The sequence below is a fragment of the Dromiciops gliroides genome, chromosome 4, assembly GCF_019393635.1.
Source record: "Dromiciops gliroides isolate mDroGli1 chromosome 4, mDroGli1.pri, whole genome shotgun sequence".
Taxonomy (NCBI): Eukaryota; Metazoa; Chordata; class Mammalia; order Microbiotheria; family Microbiotheriidae; genus Dromiciops; species Dromiciops gliroides.
In genome coordinates this window covers 310,410,561-310,433,036 of record NC_057864.1, presented here as the reverse complement: position 1 = coordinate 310,433,036, position 22,476 = coordinate 310,410,561, and positions in this window count along the sequence as shown.

Here is a 22,476-nt window from a genome sequence, read left to right as displayed (position 1 = left end):
GGAAAGTTGTAGGGGATGTCCGGAAAGGCTTCATGTAGCAAGTGGCATTTGCTCTGGGCTTTGAAGGTAGCAGAGGATTGTAATGGAGGCATTCCAAGCATAGGCAGTAAGAAGTCCAAGAGGATGAGAAATGTAGTATGTGAAGAGCAGTAAGGCCAGTTTAACTGAACCACAGAGCACATCAATGGGAGTAATAATTTTGGAAGGATATGTTGGAACCAGGTGGTGAAGGCCTTTAAATGCCAAAGTAGTTCATATTTAGTCCTAGAGGTCACAGAAAACTATTGGAGTTTATCAAAGAGGGAGTGGAGTGACATAGCCCACACCAGTTCAATAGGAAAAGGGAGGAGGAAATGAGCATTTATTGAGAATCTACAACATGACTAATGTGGAAATTTATTTAACAAAATTCCACATGTGTGTATATCTATATATCTCTATCCATATCACTTCAACAGCTTGGTGGAAGATAAATTGGAGTGACCCATTTAATGTTGGACATAGGTCTGATATTTAAAAAAAGCAATAGATTTTGTTTATAGGTTGTTTTAAAAGTGTTTGATTCTTATAACCCATTGCCTCCTTTTCTACCACTCAGCCACTGTCACAGAAGAAACAAATCAGAAGCACCCAAGTCTGATGGATATTTTAGATATTTATCTCTTTTATGGGTCATTACAGCCAAGGAATTCATCACCTGGTGGTGAACCTCTCCACATTTAACCTGACTGGTCCTCAACCAGCAGAAAAAGTCTGTGTTTGCTTCCATAGTTCAGTACTTCCCAGCTTTATTGAAACTGTCATGGTCTGTGCTACACTTGAGGAAGTCTCTGGTGAATCAAAGCAAAACTTTTGTAGGCAATTTATGGCTTTCCAAAAGTGGCTTCCTCTCAAACTAATGACTTAACTGTCACAGGAAGCATTAGAGACAGATATCTAGTGGGCTGATGTACAGGGGATGCCTTAATTAATGGGGAATTAGAGTAGGTGACCTCTAATACCCCCTTAGAACCCTACAATTCTATGAACTAATCATCTCTCAGCAATTTCAGGTTTATTTTTAGATGCCAAGCAGAAAAAAAAAGTTGGAGGGGTTATGTATTAAGTATTAGTTTGAGCATTTAATACAATTTGGGGATAGCAATGCTTACAATTTCAAGGACAACGAACTAAGAAGGAAAAGGGGTCAAGAAGAGCCAATACCAGGGAAATCATATTGGCAAATGTGGAGCAAGCACAGCTATGAGGTTTAAATTTCCAGGTTAGCCTATACAAGGATCATGGGATCAAAGATTTATAGCTGGAAGGGAAATTAGAGGCCACATAATCCAAATCCTTCATATATATATATAAAAGTAAGCTGATCATGCCAGGGCCTAGAAACACAGTGGCAAATGGAATGAATATTGAACATGGAAGGAAGGAAGGAACGAACGAACGAACGAACGAAGAAAGGAAGGAAGGAAGGAATGAAGGAACAAAGGAAGGGAGGGAGGAGAAAGTAAGGAGGAAGGGAGAGGGAAAGGGGGAGAAGGAAAGGGGGAGGGAGGGAAAAGGAGGAAGAGGGAGGGAGAGAGATCTAAGGTCTTTTCTAAAATGAGTAGCAAGTAGTCACAGGTGAGACAAAGGTTGAAACCATGAAGGAAACTTCAGGATATCCGCTAAAATTCCAGGTGAAACTAGTTAAGCCCCATACCAGAGATTTCACCAGGTAGGTGAAGGAGAAATGGCAAAAGACATGGGAAGACCACATCTTTAAGATAAAAAGAAGGTTTCTGAAAAGGTTTCTTCAATAAAATATACTAGATACTAAAATATAACATTTTATTCATTAATTAATCAGTCACCCAAACAAGCATTTATTAAAAACCTATTGAATCTCCAGGCTCTGTGCTAAGTGTTGGGGTTACAGACACAAAAAATAAAATAGTACCCAACCTCAAGGGGCTGTCATTAGGGGAAAGAGCATGTGTGTGGGCATGTGTGTGTAGAGATACATAGATATAAATATGTATAGATCTATATCTATATCTACACACATGAACACACAAAATACATAGTGAATATGATGTAACTTCAGGGAGTATTGATAACTAATATTTAGTATACAAGGTTTGCAAAATGTTTTACATGAGAACAATTAGAATTTGGTAAAAGAAATACCTAAATTGTATGTAGGTATTTCTAATTCTTTGGCTGTCTTTATAATATATGAATCATAATTATCAACAAGTATTTATTCAGCACCCTCTATGTCCTGGCAGGTGTGTTAAGTGATGGCCTACAAATACAATAAATGAAATGGTCCCTGATAGAAATGGTGTGTCTGCCTCAGTTGGCAGGATACATTATTCAAGTCCTGGGGCTTCTCCCCCCATCACCACCATTCCTTCTTTTTTCCTGCTGAGTTAACAGTTAATCAATAGAGCATGTTTCTCTCAGATAAGAACAAACTACATAATCCAAGCCCTAAAAGCTTCTTCCCATTCCCCAAAATTTCCCTTCCTTTTCCCTGCTGAGTCAACAGAGGTTTTCTAAAGTTAGAGAACAAAGGATTGTAAAATCTCAGGATCCAGCTGTCCCACGGGCTGGGGGCAGCATTGGTGCCACATCTGGGGGTGGAGGGGTCTACATGTTTAGAAGTGTCATAAAGAATGTGAACCCAGATGGGGGAGAGACCTTGTGTTAGATCTAGGATAAAAAGGGGAACTTCACTGGAACAAATTGCACTACCCAAAGGGGTACTTGCCCGTCCTTGCAAGGCCGAGAATAAATGGACTTCCTGCTTTGTACCAGACCAGGGTTCCTGTCCCAGTTTACCTGTTTCTTACAGTCCCTAATCAGAGAGACCTTATATTCTAATGAGAGAGGGTACAGAAATATGCATAAACATAGATCATATTTGAATGACTATAAATAATTTGTAATTTTGCTAATAAAATGGTTAAAATGTCCAAAACCTTTAACCCAATATTCTGCTGCCAGTATATGCCTCAAGGAGATCATTGGTAAAAAAGAAAGGCTTCATATAGACTAAAATATTTATGGTAGCATTTTTTTTTGGTGGCAGAAAAGAATTGGAAAAAAGTCAATGGTGAGAAGACATTCTACACACACACACACACACACACACACACACACACACCTTTCTTTGCAAAAGTGGCTCCATGAGTAAGGAAAAGTATCTATAATGTCTGATGTTTTCTATGTATTGATTGGTTTTACTGGCTTTTTTTCCTTCTTCTTTTTCTTTTATTTAAAAAAGGTGGGGAGGGGGAGAGGAAGTGTGAGAATCTTGAGGAAGGAAGAGAAAGTTTAGAATAGTTTCTCTGGAGAATGAGATAAGTAATCAATTAGGGAAAAATAAAAGGGTTGCCTTGCTACAGTGAGATCCCAGTTTTGGCTAGATACCATGAATTTGTAATGTAATCAATAAGCAAGATTGTGAGAGTTCCTCCAACTTCAACCAAGTGGGGGTAGAGGAGTAATCAGTGGGAGAAGGGAGTAGATCAGTGTTAGGAGTAATTCCAGGCTGAGGCATAGCAAAAGGACAAAGGGCCAAGAAGGCACCATAGAAATGAAATGGCTAATTATTTGGTTGAGCTTGGACAGAGAAGAAAGAGTAAGAACCAGGGTAATGGCTTGAGAAAGTGCTGAGGGACACAGGGGTTGGAAGCCTTTATGAGCATTAAAGAATAGGTTTAGAAAGGGGAGAAAGTAGGAGGGCAATTACAATAATAGAAGGTTACAGTCAAATGGGGGAATATCAGTTTCTAACTACAGAAGTAGAACAGTAGAAGGTAATGGTGAGTTCTTGCTTGTGACCATCTATATGAGTGACCAAGATGGAAAGAAGGAGTAAGTCATGGGACTTGAGAAGATGAAGGAATTAGGATGTGAAGGAATGTGAAGAAGAATTTATGTAGATATTAAAGTCCCCTAGTAAAAGAGCAGAAGTTGGCGAATGATGAACCAGATGCTTAAACCTTTGTAAAAGGAAGAAGTATGCTAGTTTATGCTTGGTTTTAATAAGAACAATAAATGATTTTTAAAAATAAAAGTAAATTGAATTTAAATGTATGACATGACATTTAATACCAGTACAAAGAACTAAAAACAAAATAGTTGCCAATTAATTATGTGAATACCTAAAACAAGTTGTTGTACATAAATGTAATGGAATATTACTATAGCATAAAAGAATATGAATGTGAGGAATACAGGAAAGCATCAGACGGTTTATGTGAACTAATGCATGGAGAATAGGCAGAACTAGAAAAACACTACTCTAATGACTAAGGCAATAAAAATGGAAAGAACAACTCAAATGATATCAAATGTCATGTAGTTATTATGATTATAATGGTGCTAGAGAAAAAAGGAGAAAATTAGTCCCCCACCTTTCTTTGCAGAGGTAAGGGACTATGGGTGTGTGTCATTGTATATACCATTAGACAAAATTAGTTTGTTAGAATTAATATGAATATATGGATCACCTGGATTTGATGGAGGTACCTTATTACCCAAGGGGAGTTTTATGAAACCCTGGATTAATAAGATTAAAATGTCCTTCAACTGAACTCCAAACTGAACCCAGATAGCTAGCAGATAAAAGACCTTACCTAGTTACTTCTTTTTCCTCAGGATAGTAAGTCCCTATCTTATGGTAACATCTGAGTTTCCTCATCCTTGCCAAACCCTTTTTTGGAATCCTGTAGTCTTATCATGATGCTTCTGTATTTCTTCCATACTTGTTATAACTGAAATTGTTAAACTACTTTTTGCTTCTGGGTTGATTTCTGTATCATACTATTGGAACTGACAACGCCCTGTAATAAGTGGACTACAACCTTATATACCTTCAGAATTGGGGAGTCCCCTAAGCTTCTCTCTTAGGAGGGAAGTCTCCACATGATCATGTTTTGTTAACTTTCTTCTTGAGACAATAAAATGTTAAATTGATATTTATGTTTTTTCTGTCTCTCTCTGATTTGTAGGAAAAATTAAACATCATTTCTCTGATCTGTTTGTAGGAGACAGACAGATATATCATGTTCTCTGATCTGGTTCATTGTAGGAAATATAAGATGTAATTTCTCTGATCTGTTTATTAATTTGTAGGAGAGGTTAAACATTATTTCTCTGATCTGTTTGTAGGAGGCAAGCAGATACAAAAACTATATTTTTATATTCTACATTAGTTTACTAAAACTGTGTTTGTCTCTTTTTAAATTCTTTATTACAAGGAATGGTTTTCCAAGAAGGAGAAGGGGAGGGATATGGTTGGAAATGAAGTTGATATAATCAAAGGATATAAATAAAATTAAAAGGAAATTTTAAAATGGACAACGATGACTGAGTTAGGGCTTCTGGATCTAAATTACTATTGTTTATTCGTGTGGCTGAGTTAGAGATCACAGCATGTCTTTCATTTTCTTCTTATTTCCTTCCAATAAAAAAGAGGAAAACACCATTTTAGTAAACTAACAAATCAATCTAGTCTAATGGTATATGCAACGTTACCCACATCCATACTCCCTTGCCTCTGCACAGAAAGCCCTAACCTAATCATCACAGTCTACCTGGTAGACCTGAAAATCAGACAATATTTGGAAGGAAATAAGAACCTCTGGAGTATTTGTTGCAGAGCCCCAAATATATAAAAGGACAGCAAATGCTACACCCGATAAAGAGATCATTTTGTCAATGTTTCTATTTTCAAGCAGAAAAAAACCCCCAAATATTCCCATGTGAATAAGGCTATTAACACATCAGAACATCCATAAATCCAGGGGCTTATATGAACCTCATAGTAATCAGATAGAAACAGAATTCTCTTAAAGCCCCTAAATTGGGAAGGGAATCATATAAGAATGGTTTTCCTCCAAATAGTTGCTAAAGCTCCGAATGATTTTCTACTTCAGTTGTTTCTTATTCTCTTCAAGGCAGCCACAATATGGTGAAAAGTGAGTCTGGGAGCTAAAACACCTGGCTTGAAGTCTTGGCTCAGCCACTTACCAGTTGTGCAACCTTGAACAAGTCACTTGAGATTTCTGAGGTGCGATTTCACATCTCTAAGATGAGAATGATAGTGTTTGTGTGCTTACTTTTCAGAGTTTTAAAAACAATTTTAGGTGGCAGCTAGGTGGCACAGTGAATAAAGCACTGGCCCTGGATTCAGAAGGACCTGACTTCAAATCTGGACTCAGACACTTGACACTTACTAGCTGTGTGACCCTGGGCAAGTCACTTAACCCTCATTGCCCCACAAAAAGAAACAAAAAATTACCAGAAGTGTAATTTCAACTCCTGGTGAAAACATTCTCTACCAATATAGAACAATATTAACTCTGCTACTTACAGTCATAGGACATGCTGCCTGGGACATTTGTTAAGTGAGATGAGACGACTTGCTGAAAGTCATGTAGTAGTTTGTCTCAGAAGTGGGGCTTACACCTTTGTCTTCCCAACTCTAAGACCAGCATTCAACTCACTATACCATACTTCTTCCTCGGTGGTGTTGTTGTGAGAACTGGAAAGAGTTAATGTGTGACAGCATTTTGTATTCTGCACCATGAGATACTAACAAAGAAATATTATTAAATGTGACTTCCTCTTCCTCACTGAAATCATCCGAAAACTTAACCACGTATCACCCCAAAGGTCATAACTCAGTTTAATTTGTGCACACATTCTATAAAGACTTGGGATTTGAGAAAGGAGTCATCAATTTTTCTTAGCATTAACTGGGGAGCTACAGAAGAGGAAAGGTCAGTTTGCATCAGATTTAGTCTGGGAGACTTTTGGTAAACAATCAAAGGCATGAGACTGCCTGTATTTATAGGGTTCTGACTTTTAAAAATACCATCAATGACTTCAATTATGTCTTCTCCCCAAGCATCTCTGAGATGACTCCTTCCTAGGTTCTACAGTATAATAAAAAATGGGCTGCAGTCTGTGGAAGACTGTTATTAATTTCTGTTGGGACTTAGTGCTTAAGGACTCTCTTGCTTAAGGAGAAGCTATGAACCACCCCAATCTCTTTCACATGAACTGCTATTCACATTTAAAGTTTATTCACATTGCTGAATACACACACACACACACACACACACACACACACACACACACACACACATGTGCACACACACTTGAAGGAAGATTTGTCCTTGATCTGTTCTTGAGGTCCCAAATCATACTTTCCATTAGCCTTCTGGGGAAGGAGAGGTTAGGGAGGATTCTCTTTAGAACCGAAGAATCTCAGACAGCACTGAAAATGGAAAGAATACCCAGCTCAGGTACAATAAGTCCCTTTATTCAATAACTAGATGACATTAAACAGAACTTTTAAACACTCTGGTCCTCAATTTCCTCATCTATAAAAGGAGGAAGTTGGACTGAATGTTTTCTAAGATCATTTTAAATTTCAATAGCCTATTATATTCTGGTTTTAAGTTCTCTTCCAACTCAAAAATTCCATTGCCTTGGGTAAAAATTTCTCATAGCTGAATATTCCTTTGCATTTATATCCTCTAATGTTTTTTAAGGACAGATAAGAAAACTTTTATTTATAATCACAAAGCAACTCTTAAAGGAATGTTTACTAAAATGAGCAAACCCATTTTAAAGTCTGGATCTGTGATTCCATTTGTAAAAGGGACTGTGAGTATGGAAACATCCTCCACAAGGGCATATTACCAACTTGTCTATAATTTATAGTTTTAGAGTTGCCTGGAATCACTCAGAGTCTCTACTGTCCTAATAGTGCCTCACATTGCCCAGTATATATAGACCTAATACTAGCACCTCACTTTTCTCCCTGTCCATCTTTTCATCAATCTCCTCAACAACTCCCCTTTCCGGACTTGGAACCATAATCAAATTATGCTGTCATTTTCTCTGGAAAAGCTTTGTCACTCTACTCCCCTCTGGCTCTACTCATTATCTCTGTAACTTTCTCAACCAAAATACACTCCTTGGCCACTACTCTCTTGTATTGTCTCCCCTATTAGAATATAAACTCATTGAAGGCAGGGACTACCTCTGCTTTTGTAATTGTATTTTTTAAATTTCTTATTTTATTTCTTCTCAATTACATATAAAAAAATTAACATTTTTTAAAATTTTGAGTTCCAAATTCTTTCCTTCCTTCCTTTTTCCCTTTCTTGAGAAGGCAATCAATTTGATATATATATATATATATTATACATGTGAAGTCATATAAAACATTTCCATATTAGCCATGTTGCAAAAGAAAACAGACCAAAAAAAAAGAAAAATAAAGTTTTTTTAAAAGTATGCTTTGATTTGCATTCAGACTTTTTATCAGTTCTTTCTCTGGAAGTGAATAGCATTTTCATAAGTCCTTCAGAGTTGTCTTAGATGGAGTAGTCTTGGTATTGCTCAAAATAGCTGCCATTCACACTTGATCATCATACAGTATTGCTATCACTGTGTATAACGTTCTAGTTCTGCTCACTTCACTTTGCATCAGTTCATATAAATCCAGGCTTTTCTGAAAGCATCCTGCTTGTCATTTCTTATTGCAAAATAGTATTCCATCACAATCACATACCACAACCTGCTGAACCATTCTCCAATTATTGGGCATCCCTTCAATTTATAATTCTTTGCCACCACAAAAAGAGCTGCTTCAAATATTTTTGTAGATGTAAGGTTAGGTTCATTTGCTTCTATACAGTATGTACCTAAACTTTTCTAATCTTCAACTTTTATATTTTAAACCAGTGTCAAGTAGTTTTGATGATTAACACTTTGTATTATAATTTGATATATGGTACATAAGATCTCTTTCATTCCCATTTTTTTATTATTTCTCTTGATATTCCTGACCTTTTGTTCCCTCAGATGAATTTTGCTATTCATTACCTTGCTAAAAAAGTAAATTAACTTAGGTAATACTGTCATTTTATTATATTGGCATAGTTCAAGCATGAGTAACTAATCTCTCCAATGACTTAGGTCTGTCTTTATTTTTGTAAAAGAAATGTTTTGTAGTTTTATTCATGTAATTCCTTTGTCTTGGTTGGTGGGCTTCCAAATATTCCTCGCATTTTAAAACTATTCTATCACTTCCTTTTGGGGGGCAATATACAAGAAACCCAACAATATATGTGGGTTTATTTCATATCTTGCTATTTTGCTGAAGCTATTAATTCTTTCAGTTAACTTACGGAAAATTTGCATCAAGCTTCTCTGATAAAGGCACAATAGTCAAGATATACATATAACTGTTTCAAATACATAAAAAAAGAGCCATTCACCCACAGATATATATTCAGAGGATATGAACAGGAAGTTCTCAAAGTATAAAGTACAAGCTATCAAGAGACATATGAAAAACTAATCCAAATGACTACATGAGATAAATGCAAATAAAATTAATCTGAGTTTCCACTTCATATGCATCAGATTGGCAAAGAAGTAAATGTTATGTAGAAGCTATGTTAAGGTCGAGCTCACTCTTCCCAAAAACTGGGATGGCATTAGGGAGATTGTACCCTCCAAATGTTTGGGGGAAGGAAATGTTTATATTGATGTTCTTGCATTATATTCTAAATAAATATCATTTTGTAAAAGCTAATTTATTTTAATTGGTTAAATGGAACTGGGCTACAAATCAATAGAGGGAATACACTGGAATGGAAGGTTTAGCTGACAGCATTAAAGAAAGCCACCTCATAACACCTCAGAAGTGCCTTAGAACCTTTAAGGAGGTAGCCATGTTTGTGGGAGAAAGATTCCAGAGTATCCTATTTGTCTCCATGTATCCTATTTGAAATAATATTTGCATGTCATGCATCTTTAGGGTTGACATTTAGGATTATTGTCTTAATTTTTTGTGCAGTCTTCATCACCCCATTTTGGGGTTTTCTTGGCAAAGATACTGGACTTATTTGCCATTTCTTTCTCCACCTTATTTCCCATATGATGAACTGAGGAAACTAGGGTTAAATGACTTGTCCAGCATCACACAACTATAAAGTGTCTGAAACTGGATTTGAACTCATGAAGATGAGTCTTCCTGATTCCAATCCCAGTGCTCTATCCACTATGCCACCTAGCTGCCAGTCTTAATCTACAAACATTATTTCTTGTGGATTTAAAGTAAAATATGAGTTAGAAATTGCTCTCAAAATTCTATATATTTGACATATGCAATTTAATATTTCTTCTTTCTTCTAAGAGTAAAATTTCAGTTTTTTAGCAGAGTTTTGTGTGCCAATATCCTATTGTCCATTGTCTTTTTGTTTGGTTGGTTTTTGTTTTTGTTTTGGTTTTGGTTTGGTTTGGTTTTTTGCACAGGGCAATGAGGGTTAAGTGACTTGCCCAGGACCTCATAGCTAGTAAGTGTCAAGTGTCTGAGTCTGGATTTGATGCCAGGTCCTCCTGAATCCAGGGCCAGTGCTTTATCCACTTCACCACTGCACCACCTAGCTGCCCCCTGTCCATTGTCTTAAAAATATTCTGCATTAAAAACAGCACCTGGCTTTGTTGATTTTAAAAAAAAGTGTGAAGAGTGTAACAATGCTAGAGAAAACATGTAGGCATTGGTTTTTAGTGAAGTGATTGCACTTAGTATGATAAAGTTTGACCAGAATGCAAGTATCTACACCATGCCATTCTTCCTCTTTGATCTATCAGTGCCCCTAGATAAAAACAAACAAATCAACCACAACAACAAAACCCCCATGTGATATTCATGTTGTTAGAGAAGAAGTATGGTTCAGTAGAGTGAATACTGAATTTGGTGTCAAAATATCTGAGTTTGAATCTTGGCTCTTATACTTATTACCTATGTGATCTTGAATAAGTGATTTAACATCTTGGTTTCTGTATTTGTAAAATGACATGATTGGACTACATGATATCTGCAATCCTTCCCCAACTCTAAATGTGACTTCTAAGTCCCCCCCCAACTCTAAATCCATATATGATCCATTGTGGTTATTATGCAGCCATCATTCTCTCCACCCCAGAATTCTACCAAGTATATAGCTCAGAAAGGGAGTATGCATGAGAGATTTTTTCCTCTTTCCTACATGGGCCTATATTTAACCTAATACATTTGTCTGACTACTTAGATATCATGGTGATTGGTGCCATAAAAATAGAGAGGCCCAAACAATGAACATGATGATTGGTCTCATAGAGTGAAAGGCAAAATAAGAAAAGAGGATAAAGAAAGAAAGAATAAAGAGAGGATAGAGCAAAATTAAAGTAATGAGAGGAGAGAGAATGAGAAAAAAGGAGGGAAGAGAAGAAAATAGCAGAAAAGATTAGGAGGAGAGAGAGAAAGAGAGAGAGAGAGAGAGAGAGAGAGAGAGAGAGAGAGAGAGAGAGAGACTGACCCACATACACATCTAGTAGAACAGTCCTGGAAAACCTACCTAGCTTGCTTATAGTACTGGTCTTTGAATCCTATGTCATTATAACATTCTGGCACCATCTTGGTCTTCAGAGGTTGGAGGAGGCAGTCGAAATAATGATTTGCCTCAAAACCTCACAGATCTCAGAGCCTCTCACTAGAAATAATGAGGAATACCATAATCAAGATGAGGCCAAAAATATAATATAAATTGTAATTAGATGGACTGGATGAGATCAGTAGGCAAAAAATCAGAAAATGTAGAGGATTGTCTAATTGATATGGGGTAGAAAAGGTGAGGATAAAGATGTGTTGCATTCAGGCAACTAATGTATAAATGGTATACTTAGCCCTTAAAGACATCTCATGTCTTAAGGGTCTAGAACTCACTTTTTAAGAAGATAATTTGTTTAGCTGTTTGATGTTTCTAGGTAATTTAACAATCATTTTTAAATAAGGCCAGGAGGTTATTAATAAAAGGATGATCATTTAGCAGTTTCTCTTAGACCAAAGACAATCATGGCAGGGGACTAAGAGTTTATATACCTTTCAAAACAGTAGATGTTTCATCAAAAACAATCAAATCTAATTGGTTAATGTGATTGGAGGTGGGCTATATTAAAATCAATATAAGAATTAGTCCTGTTCATTGACACCAATACTATAATAAGGAGTGGGAGTAGGTGGAAAGTTCTACAATATTATGAAATCTTACTGTGAGCTAGAAAGTATGATGTGTTGGGGATATAGTTAACTGGGTCATGGCTCTGTTCCACTGGTATTAACCAATGTGCGTCTTATGATTTGAAGTTCAGGGGCAGCTCCGTGGCACAGTGGATAAAGCACCAACCCTGGATTCAGGAGTATCTGAGTTCAAATCTGGCCTCAGATACTTGACACATACTAGCTGTGTGATACTGGGCAAGTCACTTAACCCTCATTGCCCCCCACACACACACACACAAACAACACCAAAATAAAACAAAACAAATAAAATTTAAAAAAAGATTTGAGGTTCAGATAAAGATACTCCCTTCTCTTCTCTCTCTTTGAATTCAATTCATGGTTTCATGGCCATTTGGTGGAAGCATTGAAATATACCATCATGCCCTAGTAGCTATTGTCCTCTGTTATCCCAGAATCCTATACCATTATGATGAACTGGGCAGAGAGAACTTACCTTTGGCTTCTATATCCAGTATTCATTGATAACAGAGTTATTGTCAACCCACATTCTATGAACTTTCAATGAATGCATAGTCTTGCACTGGGGGTTTCTGGTCACATGAGGTGTTGGTAAACAGCAAGCCATATGAAGTTTCTGCCTTATTTTGACTTTGCCCAAAGTAAGGCCTTTGATGGATAAAGACACACAGTTAGATCATTTGCTAAATAACACCATTGTCTGAAAACTTACTAAAGCCATGTAAATATAAAGGCTTTTTATCAAATTTATAACAGTCCATTCACCCCCTCTGACATATGTCCTGACAACTATTGGATTTAAGAAAGAGAAAAAAATGTATATCTCTACAAGTTCCCAGTTAATTAAAGGTTCTGCATGACATGAATAACATCTTTCAAACAGACCCATAATGAAAAATGAGTAAAAAGGAGCCTTGTTGGCAGATGGTTTTCAAAAAGCAAATAAGGATGAGAAGGGAAGAAACTGGAGATTAATTTTCCTGATTTCTGTCTTTGTTATTTTGCTCTATTGTTCCTCACCCCATTGCTTTAGAAATAGAAAAAGGATGTGATGAAATGTAGTTGTGAGAATTTCATGATTCAAAAATGTCTAGAGAAAGAATCCTACCATCAGAAAAAGAATACAACCCTCAGATTTTCAGAGAAGTGTTTCTCTTCAATTCCTTCTTTTGGAGTGTGTTTGTACCTCATTATTTCATTGCAAACATCAATCACAAAATTCAAAGAAAATGAGGAAAATCTCTCTCTCTCTCTCTCTCTCTCAGAGGCAATTGGTATTAAGTGACTTGCCCAGAGTCACATAGCTAGTAAGTGTCTGAGGTCAGATTTGAACTCAAGTCTTGACTCCAGGTCTGGTGCACTGTGCCATCTAGCTTCCCCAGTGAGGAAAATCTCTTGCAATGGTATTTGACTGTGAGGCTTGGGGAGCACTAAATTAGTTCTTTTCCCTGTAACATTTTGCCAGCATGTTATTTATTTACTTGGGCAACAAGTGATGTCCTCAGGAAGAAATGGGAGCTGAATAGGTATGACTGTCAGCAATTGTGATGAAAAAAAGGTTTCAGGCATCTGTAAAGAGAGTATTCAAGTAGAATATCTCTTGGAAAAGGTTATCTGTGTTGCCTGTCTTTATGAGATGACATTTAAAGGAAAGTACAGGTACATTTTTTTAGATCTCTATATATTAAAAGGTATCTCAAGGGATGGATGGTGTGAGGGACAGAATAATATGTCTGTGGTACAGATAGAGAACTTAACAGGCACTATGCACTGAAGTCTGTAGCATATCAGTGATATTGAGGGGAAGGGATATACTTGGGTATTGTTGATGAGTTTTCTATCTTTACTTAAATACAATATATAAAATGGCCTTTCTCTTAGCATTTCAAAATAAGTCTATGATATACTTCTCTGTATAGTCACATAGAGCATTTATGCTAGGAATATATGCAGATTCTCATATAGTGGTTCTGGGGTTCAAAGACATGAATTCAAATTCCATCTCTGATATTTGCAACCTGTGAGACCTTGGGCAAGTCATTTAACCACCCTAGGCTAAGGTCCTTGGAGATCTAAATACAAGGTCTATACAATGAACCTATTTATACATATCAGATCATAGATTTAGTGATAGAAAGGATGTTAGGGAAAATATAATATATTCTATTTATATAGAATATAGTATATCCTATATGAATATTATGTTGCATATAATATATAAAATTTATTCTATTTTGTTATATTGTATCACATTACTGTGTATGTATACATTATATACAATATATTTTAATGAGATTTATATATGCACATACACACATGCACATATTCTAAGTATGTATTTGTGTGTGCATGTGTGTGTGTGTGTGTGTGTGTGTGTGTGTGTGTGTGTGTGTGTGTGTGAGAGGCAGTGGACCTGGAGCCCTTGGAAAACTTGAGATCAAATCCTGCCTCAGATACTTACAAGCTGTGAGAGCCTGAACAAATCATAATTTCTTTGGTTCTATTTCCTTTTCTGTAAAATGAGAGTTTGGGACCATATATCTATGTGATATATAGATAAAAATAGCATTTATAACACATTATCTAGAAATATATGCATATATATGTGTATATATATATATATTTCAGCTGATATACAACTTAGAATTAAATGTAGCATCCTATATAACAAATGCATTTCAATAAAGCTTTAATAGAAATGCATTATAGGAGGCTCTATTTTAATTTAATGACTAAATATTTTTTCTGAACTTATAGATACATATACATATATTTGCATACATACATATATGTATGTATACAAACATATATTAAGACTTGACACGATAACTGCTTTCCAGGAGTTCAAAATCTCATTAGGAAGACAAAATATACACAAGTTTTGGGTTTTTTGTTGATTTGGTGTGTGTTTTTGTTTGTTTTGTTTTGGTTTGGGGTTTTTTTGCAGGGCAGTGAGGGTTAAGTGACTTTCCCAGGGTCACACAGCTAGTAAGTGTCAAGTTCTAAGACCACATTTGAACTCAGGTCCTGCTGAATCCAAGGCCAGTGCCTTATCCACTGTGCCACATAGCTGCCCCATAAAGGGAGGACTATTCTCTTTTTTTGTGGGGAAATAAGGGTTAAGTTACTTGCCTAGGGTCACATAGCTAGTAAATGTCAAGTGTCTGTATCCACTGTGCTACCCAGCTGCCCCTAAAACATATGCATATGAAATAAGTAAGTAATCCACATAATGTGATAAATGACAGAATGGATATGACAGATGATGTATCCATCATTCATTATCAGGCAGATAGGTATCAGAGGGGGTAAGATTTCTAGATTTGGTATCAGGAAGACCTTCCGATCTTGCCTTAGATACTTACTAGCTGTGGGGCCCTGGGCAAGTCATTAGCCCTCTTCCAGCCTTAGTTTCTTCTTCAGTAAAATGGGGACAATAATAGCACCTTCACAGAATTGTTGGGATCCAAAGAAGTAACATAAGTTCACTTTGCAAACTTCAAAGTTATTATGGAAAGGGGTGCGGGCTAGAGTAGTAGGGGAAGGTCTCAAGGATGTCATGGTATTTGAGCTTGGTCATTTGTGATGGGTAAATTTAAATAGGTAGCAGAAATAGGCATAAGGACATTTCAGATAGAGAAACAACGTCATGAAAATAACTCACACTTTTATGCATGTTAAGATTTACAAAGAACTTTAAGTGTATATCATTGAATCTTTATTAGTAACCCTGGAGAGTAGGTATTTTAACAGCCCCACTTCAACTGATAAGGCAACTGAGTCTCCAGGAGTTTAAGTGACTTACCCAGGGTAACGGAGTAACAGAATCATAAATAGGAACCTGGAAGGTTATAAAGTCCAAAGGTCTCATTTTACAAAAAAGAAAACAGACCCAGAGAAGCTATAACTTGCCCAGGGCCACATACCTAGTAACTATCTGAGGCAGAGTTTGATCTCAGGTCTTCCTGACTCCAAGTCCAGTGAGTGCCTCTCTAATCAAATCTTAGCTGTGATATGAACATTGTTCATGAGGGAGCGGGGATAGGTTGAGACAGTGATAGTAGCCTGGAATGGGGAGTTTATATTGGAACAGAGTGCAAGATAAATAAACCTCTTACTGATACTGTTCTAAAGGCCTCTTAACTCAGCTCTCTGCTTCCAGTCTATTCCCTTTCATTCATTTTACATACTCTATCATAATAGTTTTATACTGCTTATTTAGGTTTGATAACATAGATTCTTCATAGAATGTTGTCAATGTATTTCAAAACAGGAAGAGACATTCAAGGTCACCTATTCCAAACTATTTTATAGAGAGGAAGCTGATACTCATAAAATATAAGTGATATATGGTCTCAAAGCTGTAAATGGTAGAACCAAATTTTTACTCTAGTCTCCTGACTCCCAATCCATTGACTTCCATAATATCACATTCCACCTCTGATCCAAACCATTTAGTAGCTCTAGAGTGAAAACTAACTTATTAAACTATCATTCAATGCCCCCCATAATTTGACTCCAGTTTTGATCATGCAACTCTCCTTTGTGTAACTCTATATTCAGCAAAACAGGATATGTTATTGTTAAGTTATTTCAGATACTTCATGACACCATTTTGGGTTTCCTTGGCAAAGACACTGGAGTAGTTTGTCATTTCCTTCTCCACATCATTTTACAGAATGGAAACTGAGTAAACTGAGGCAAATAGTGTTAAGTAAGTTGCCCAGGGTCACACAGCTAGTGCCTGAGGCCACACTTGAACTCAGTAAGAAGAGTCTTCCTGATTCCAGGCCTAATGCTCTATCTACTGTGGCCCCTAGCTTCCCTAAAAGATGACTAATTCGGGGCAGCTAGGTGGTGCAGTGAATAAAGCACCAGCCCTGGATTCAGGAGGACCTGAGTTCAAATCTTGCCTCAGACATGACACTTACTAGCTGTGTGACCCTAGGCAAGTTACTTAATCCTCATTGCCCCGCCAAAAAAAAAAAAAAAAATGACTACTTCTTCCCTGTTCTCAGTCTACCCTCTCTAGCTTTTTCCATTTGCACAAGTCATGCCCCCAGCCTGAAATACACTCCCTCCCTGCCTTTATTTGAAATAGCTTCCTTTAAATCCTAATTGATTTATCTCTCCTTCTTCAAGTTTTTTACCTAGAAGTAATCCTACAACTGAATTATTTTCTTCCCTCTTCTATGTGTTTATTACTTTTAACCTCACTACTTACTAAAAGTCTTATTCTTCTATTAGATTGTGGGTACAGGGTCTATATGTTATTTCACCTTTACATGCACACCATTCCACAGTGTCTTGCATATATTAGGCATTTCATAGAATTTTTAAAAAATAAATATGAAACCAGAACAATTTCTTTACGTATGTCCATGACATTATAAGCTGAGATAGATGACCCCCAAAATTGCTAACTTCTCACTTATTTCTAGAAAGTATATTTCCTTGATAGAAATTAATTATGAAACTCTAATTCTTGTCAATCTCTCTCTCTGTTTCTATCTTTTCTCTGGGTCTGTTTCTGTTGCTGTCCTTCACCATCTCTTTCTTTGTACTTCTGTCTCTATCAGTCTTTTTGTTTCTGTCTGTCTCTGTCTCTTTGTCTCTTCTCTGTATCTATCTGTCTCTGTTGCTTTCCCTGTCTCTGTCTTCATCCTTCTGTCTTTCATTGTCTCTCTATTTCTGTCTCTGTCCCTCTGTATCTACTCTCCCCTCTTTTTCCTTTCCCTTCCTCCTTCGCTTCTTTCTATTCCTGATCCCTCACTCTCTCCCTCTCTCCCATGAAAGATAAGAAATCTCATTCTTGGAAATCAGAAGGAAGTCTAACAAATAAATGAACAGGAGGTCTTAATTTTAAGAAGAATGATTTATTTCAAACACAGAAAGTTTCAAATACTTCAAGTGGAAGTCATCTTCTTTCTGTAAATTAAAGATAATAACAACCAAGCATGGCAAATGCAACTTCTGTGATAGTTAAAGAAGTGAATAAATAAATTCACTATAGGAAACAACAGCACTGTGCTCTAATAGTGGGGTCACAAACAGCATTTATAATGGGAAGGGGACTTTCTTTTACTGGATGTGTTGAGAAACAGAGATGTTGTGAGCCTAAGGGTGGGGGACCTTATTATTGGAGGATGTTTTAATGCCACATATTGCCTAATTAGAGCTCATCAATGGTACAATTTTTTAAAGAAAATGTTGGCATGGTGGTCATTGTGAAAAATAAAGAATGAAGACAGCAAGAGGAATTTTCCAGGGACCATCAAAGGTTATGCTATGTTGGTGTTTCAGTCAGTACCAAATAACAGCAGCTATATGAGCACAAAGTGCAGGTTGGTTTTTTCTACTCAGAAGAAAGCAAAATGGCAGGTGGAACATCTCTCTGATCTTCAGGTTATCAAGGAGAATGAAGTATCACTTGAAAGAATAGGGGAAGTCTATTACAGACTCAATAAGATCATAGACTTTAGAACTGGAAACAAATAAAATCAGAGAAGAAAAATAATCTAGAAGAAGAGGGATATGATAACCTGTGTCAAGAAATTAGGAAACATTGGGAAAGGACTGATAAACATTCAAATCTACATAATAGTTTCAAAGCACTTTCCATAGGGGATACAAGTATATTCTTTTAGAAGGGAAAATCTTCATTGATGAATGATGAATGCCCATAGGTATCAACAGGAATAAAACCATCCAGAAGTAAGAAGAGGAAAAAGACATGAGTCATTGTGGGTAGTGCCTCCCTTCTAAGGGTTATCTAAGCAATTCTGTGTCATACTGATGGCATAAGTAGAGGGTAGGCACTCTTCCTGACGTGTGTATGCAGTCTCATGACACTTGTCAAATCCAATGACTGCTACCCACTGCTATCAATTTGCCTAGGGACAAATTATGCCTGCTGAAGTACTAGGAAAGATTATGAAGCTCTGGACAAGATTCTGAAGAACTTAGGAGCATAGGAAAAGTTCTCTGATGTTTTCAATGAACTTAAAGACTTTAGCAAGAAAAAGCAGATTTGAGAGACTAACACCTGATTTAGAACATCAAGTCTTAGAGGAAAATTTGAATTTCTGTTGTTGTTCAGTCTTTTCACTTGTGCTCAATTCTTCATTACCTGATTTAGGGTTTTCTTGACAAAGAGACTGTAGTGGTTTGCCATTTACTTCTCTGACTTATTTTGCCAATGAAGAAACTAAGGCAAACAGTTAAGTGACTTGCTCCAGGTCACACAGCTAATAAGTGTCTGAGGCCATATTTGAACTCAGGTCTTTCTGATTCTAGGTCTGGCACTGTACCACTTAGCTGCTCTTGTATCGTGGGATAAAATATTAGATATATGGGCTTCAATCAGGCTCAATAATATCTTAGAGACTTCATGATCTGATGATCAAAGGGGGTTTAATCTGAAAATGGAGGAGACAACTATTCATATACCTTTACCAGGACAGGTGTCAAAGAGAGGGAAAGGGATTATACAGAAAGAGTAGAAGTGCAAAGGACTAGCAATTCACAGGAGTTGTTCTCCAAGAAAAAGGTCAGCAATAACATCTCATGGTTTCAGTTTTCTATACATATGAGCAGAGCATGAGTAATAAATAACATGACTTAGCAAACTTAACTCAAAAAAAGTACATTAGACATAACCAGTATCAAAGAAACTTGGTAGGATGTGATTCTACTGGAATATGGCTATGGAAAGATATAATAGCTAACATTTATATAGTGTTTTAAGATTTGCAAATTGCTTTATATATGCAACACTTAGACCCTGCTGTCTGAAGGCCAGGTAAGATGTACTTCACTCTTCTTCCAAGATTCCCGGGTGGCATTTAAGGGCATTTAGGGATATCTAGGCTTTTGCCATTGACTCCAGCCCCACCAAAGGTATTCATTCCTTCAAGCATAGTGGACTCTCCTGAATTCTAATTCCATTTCAATCCATAAGCATTTATTCAACACTTACTATGTGCAGGTGCTGTACCAAGCCCTAGGAATACAAAAAGAGACCAAAGACAAATTCTGCCTTTAAGGAGCTCATAACCCAACCACTTAAGTGTCAAATTGACTTTGACAGAAGAATATTTACCCCAAAGGAAAATAAGAAATATACAAATTTCCCAACACAGGTAGGATATAATCTACCCTCCCCCATACCACCTTATTCTCTGGGGAAGGGAAGATGATTAGGTTCATAACTTAGCTCAGTTCCTATCTAACACAGTCCCAGTTTCAAGTCCAAAATTCCCTTGGCCTTGAGTCTCATGAACTCTACTTCTCAGGGTTTCCCTGCAAGGCTGGCTGGCTGTAACATCCCACCTGTAATTCTGGCTTCAAGAAAACTATGGCTCCAACTCCTGGGTCCAGTGGGCATTATTGTCAGCATTAAAATTGAAGGCAAAACAAAACAAAACAAAACAAAAATGCTAGAAGAGAAACAGAAAAGCCCTTAACCAAAAAACCTAACAGGAGAGAGGACCCCCTTCATCAGTTCAGTTCATGAAGCTGTACTCTAGGTGAACTGTGATCTTCACCCTCTGACCTCAACAGGAAAGAATACATTAAAAAAGAATGGGACTGTGCCAATTTGACAATTTTAAAGATTTAGTCTGTTCTAGATATATTCAGTGAAAGAAGACTATTCCTACCAATGTGGTAGGGGAAGATAGAGAAATAAGGTGCCTCCATGTTAGGTGATATGGACATATTCCAAAGCTTCATTACACTTTGTATAGACTTTTGTTTATATATACGTGTGTGTGTGTGTGTGTGTATGATGTGTATATTTGTTATATTTGTTTTATATATGTATATATAATATATATTTGTTATGTGTACTTATATATGTGTGTATATATACTTATCTATGTATCTCTCTATCTATCTATCTTTCTATCAGTATGATGTGCTGTCCTCCAAAAGACTTAAGTTCCTTTAGAGTAGAGACTATTTACTTTCTTCTCTTGGTATCCCTGAATACTTGGCACATAAATGCTTGTAAATGTTTGTTGAATTAAATTGTGTTGTTAACTTTTCCTCCTTTCTTCTATTTAGGTAAAATTTCTCTCTCTCTCTCTCTCTCTCTCTCTGTATGTATATATATATATACATATATATATATATACACAGAAGTATGTATAGAGAGATACAATTAGAGATAGAGATAGAAATAGATATAGATGCTACAGATATATAGATATGGATATCGATATGGAGAGGGAGAGGGAGAAGGAGAGGGAGAATGAGAGAGGGAGAGAGAGAAATATATTATATGCAATTTTATATATATATAATTATGTATATATACATAATTGTAAAAGCACCTAGAAACTATACATATGAAAAGCAACTAGATTCTGACAAAATAATATATAATATTAAAAAACAATGCCTCCCAGCAACTGGAAACTGGATTTTCTACCACTAAAGAGTAAATGGATTTTTATTAGTTACTGGAACATTAACATTCTCTACAGAAGCTAGCTGATTTGTTGTTGTTCAGTGGTTTTTCAGGCATTTCTGACTCTTTGTGACCCCATTTCAGGTTTTTTTTGGCAAAGATACTGGAATGGTTTGCCATTTCTTTCTCCAACTCATTTTACAGATGAGGAACTGAGGCAAAAAGGGTTAAAGTGGCTTGTCCAGAATCACACAGCTAGTAAGTGTCTAAGGCCAGATTTGAACTCAGGAAAATGAGTCTTCTGGGCTCTAGGCCCAGAATACAATCCATTGTATCACCTACCTGTCTCTAGCTATGTGATGAATGCCAAAAACAGTCATAGTGAATAATAGCCATGGTGTCTTGGTCATTTAGCATATGGGCATAGGACATCCTGGTCACATACCACTAGAAATCTATAACTTGGAAGTATAAAATAGATTCTTTGCTTCAAGCATTTTAGAACTATCATGCAGGAAAGGAATATCCTTCTTGGCCCCAGACTACAAATCTCCCAAGAGTAGGTAAAAATGACAAAGGAATAGATTTTACAAACAGAAACAATGCATCCAGAATTAGAAGGGAGAGAGAAAGCTGGGAAACAATTTTTATAGCCAATATTTCTGATAAAGGCCTCATTTCTAAAATATATAGGGAACTAAATCAAATTTATAAGAATCTAAGTCATTCCCCAATTGAGAAATGGTCAAAGGATATGAACAGGAAGTTTTCTGCTGAAGAAATCAAAGTTATCTATTGCCATATGAAAAAATGCTCTAAATCACTATTGATTAGAGAAATGCAAATTAAAACAACTCTGAGGTACCACCTGACACCTATCAGATTGGCTAATATGACAAAAAAGGAAAATAATAAATGTTGGAGAAGCTGTGGAGAAATTGGAACACTAATGCATTGTTGGTGGAGCTGT